Raw genomic sequence first — 3,569 nt, forward strand, 5'->3', positions numbered from 1 at the left:
AAATACGAACAGCGTCAGATGACTCACATGCTAATAAGTCGTTCGTATTTCCAATACATTTTGGAATTGAACAACAGGGATCGGAACATCCACGAAACCCCAAAACAGTTTAAATAATGCATGAATATGCCATGAGATACGATAGTTAAAATTTACAGAATTGAAACATATAAACACATAAATAGTTAATCAAAAGATGAAATCAAACATTTGGTTAGAACCTAGTTAGAGATCCCCAGTAGAGTCGCCATATCTGTTTTGCGGAGAAATTTTGACTTTTTGAAGAGTCGCCACTTAATTTTGAAAAGGAATTAAGAAACCTTTGTAATGTACTTAGACGATTCAAAACAGTAAAATCGTTTAAGTTAGAGATTCTAGATAAGCGGTTCCTATTAACATTTTAGGAAGGTGTTAGGCACCTAAAACGTCCGCTAATTTGCGGTTATCCGGACTGTTTGAAAAAACATCTTTGATTAACCTTAAAAAAAGTTTATTTTTGAAAAGTGATTGATTTTGTCGAAAAGATTTGTGTAAAAACAGTTTTAGACGACCTAATAGGGATTTCGACTAAGTCTACACAAATGAAATAAGCAAGTAAATACATAAACGGGGAAAGGGAGGAGATAGTAAACGATTTAGGCCATTGGGCGCAAACCAACAAAACCTGTCCTAGTCTAATCGGGCCTTTGACCCATTTCACCTGTCCTAATCTAGTTTTTGAGCCTTTGACTCGAATCTTGTTCCACCTATATTAAATACAACTTTGGCTTCTCGGCCCGAATGAATGAATAAAAATAAATAACTAAATAAATAAAAATAATAATAATAAATGACTTAAATAAATAAATAAATGAAATGGAAACCGAGACTTTTAAGTCTCTTGGCCGCTTCAAATGTGGGATCTTAACCCACTCTTCTTCTTTCAACTCCTTGTATCCGTACACTATGAGATTGTTTCCTTAGGGCCTTCAAAATCGACTCATGGAGGATAGGCCTCAACGGCCCATATTGATAATGCAACAATGGGAATAGAGTCCGTTTAGACTCGGATGTTTTCACATACAAAAGAAAGAAAAGAAAATTAGTTATTAATACATGTTTTAACTAATATTCAAAATGTTAAAATATCATGCATCTTATTTAATGGGAGGGCGAATGTCGAATATATAAAAAGGGCACGTTAATTAGCAAAAAAAAAAAAAATCTCATGCAAAATTTCAACAGGAAATGGTTTACCCATTGGTCAGAGCATATTCAAATAAGTTTACTACTCAATAAAAGACCAATTTTATGTATGACACGCAGGGAAATTTACTAAGTCAAATTGAGGACTACGCGGACTAGTGACCTCTTTAAAGAAACAAGAGCGACGGAGGCAGTTCGTAGATGTTCAACAGTAAATGAAATGAACAGGAAGAAGACCAACACCACCAAAAGGCAATCCAAGAATTTTAAGTCGATACGAGCCTCCCAACTTCGATATGAACAACCAGGCAGACATTCGAAGGGGACTTCATATTCACATAACTTAGACATTTTTTGGAGAATCACTCGTATTTTCCTTATCCAATTAAACATAACAAACTATGATTCCTTAGCTATTAAGAAAACCAAATTCACACTTATGTCTGGGTAAGTTTGCTTTTACTTAACACTATAGTCAGACAAACAGATAAAATGCTTACTAACATATAGTCACTTAGATAATCAGAGAAACTTTTCGGCAAGCTTTGAACAGAAACTTTTTATTGAAATATAATGAATCAAGGCTAGTCAACTTATACAGTGCTCCAAAATATAATAGCCATATTGGAGACGACGCAAGGATAGGAAATGCATAGATGACCTCCAATCACGAAAACAAATAATCCTTGATGTGGATATGGGATGAAAAGAACATTGTTACAAGGGTTTTGAACATGAACAACAATGGGCAGGAGAACTAGTCATCATTCTGACAAATCACATGTCATGTTGAAGATAAAACTTTCTTCTTTATTAATCGACGTATGCAGATAAATAGAAGTGCATATCAAGTTAATCATCAAAACAAAAGAAAACAATCAACTCGTTAGCTAGACTTCAATTCAAATACCATTTTTAGCCACAGTTTTGTTCAAATCGACCCTAAAGACTCAACAGACCATGTTAATGAAAGATAAATCTAACACAACTTCCGATTCTACCTCATCCATTTACATCCTCGAACACTAAATAAACAGTATTTCAAAGCACCTCTATGCTAAATTCCTCATTCTGATTAGCTGTGGGCAAGTAATCGGATTGACAAGCTATACAAAATAAAATCAGATTTAAGTAAGAAAGGCACTCCCAATACGCCACAAGTATATCCGAAAACCAGCCTACATTCATCACAACCAATGGCTTTCAAAGCCTCTAACAGCGAACATCCCAGCAAGACAATAATCATACCCGCTACTGCTACAACACGACAATACTGCAACCGTTACAATGCAATAGTAAAAGAGAGAGTCGAGTACTGACCGGTTTTTGGGCAGCAAAATGGATCTCGAGCCTACGACGAAAGCTCAACCACCACCAACTGAAAATACTACTGCGATCCTGAGTATTTTCAGCATTCAATCACTTTCATCCAAAAGATTTACGCTAGAAGAAGAAGGAAAGACTGAATTTTTGCTAAAAAAAAATAGATATGCTCTAAATCTTCTGCTTTCATATTTCCCCCTGTTTCCTACCTCAAATATTCAACCCCAATTTTTCCAACCTAAATTTTTGAACCACAGAATTTTCGACCCTAAATCCTCTAAAAGACAAAAAAAAATCCCCTTAAATCAGTGACCTAATGGGTCTTTATATAGAAGAAAAATTAGGGGTAATCTAGGGATTTGAAAAAAAAGGAATTTGAACTTCAAAATCTCCCCTAAGATAAGGTCCCCTTCTAACAAATTGTACCCATCCCGTTATTCTTCAACAGATTTTGGAAGAAAAGACAATGGAAAAACTGGGGAAAAAGGGATAATCTCCCTCAAACCAATCAAAATTATCCAAATATATACCAAAAACGTACCATTATCCCAAAATTCGCAGAGTTAGATGTTGGGGGATGACACCTGGCTTGTTTTCTAGAAGGTTCGAGGTTTTTCCTTATCCTACTGCCGCGTGAGACACGTGAAAGAGGGAAAAAGAATAGTTTGGGATCAATTTTGGGTTGGTTCGATGGTGGATTCATTGAATCGAGTTTGTCGTTGTTGTTCGAGTTTCTGGAGTCGTGCGCCATTTTTGGTTGTTTTTGCGTTGGAGACCAGTTCTTGCTGATTAAGGGAGAAAAGGGGGATTTGTTGATGGTGGGCCGGGTCAGGTTTAAAATGGGCCGATGGGTTAGGCTGTTGTTGATGTTTGTTGTTATTGATGGATAAACAAGAAAAGAAAATTGGGCTGTTAGTCTTTGTTGGGGTACGGGCTGCTGAGGTTAGGTTGAATTTGGACTAGTGATTAAAGATAAGAAATGGGATGAAATTGGGGTTATTTAATAAATAACCCCAATTGAATTAAGAATTTGCTGAATCCGTTTAAATTTTACCCAAATT

At 35.9% G+C, this 3,569-nt stretch overlaps 1 long non-coding RNA gene across 1 annotated transcript; it reads right to left on the minus strand.

Moving 5' to 3' along the window:
• Positions 1–603: 603 nt before the first annotated feature.
• On the minus strand, positions 604–3,345 carry LOC124889310. The gene is made up of 2 exons (XR_007048188.1): positions 3,050–3,345; positions 604–2,583 (listed from the first exon to the last, which is right to left on the minus strand). It is a non-coding gene; the product is annotated as an uncharacterized LOC124889310 (long non-coding RNA).
• Positions 3,346–3,569: the final 224 nt, after the last annotated feature.

This window comes from Capsicum annuum, chromosome 12, assembly GCF_002878395.1.
Source record: "Capsicum annuum cultivar UCD-10X-F1 chromosome 12, UCD10Xv1.1, whole genome shotgun sequence".
NCBI classification, from domain to species: Eukaryota; Viridiplantae; Streptophyta; class Magnoliopsida; order Solanales; family Solanaceae; genus Capsicum; species Capsicum annuum.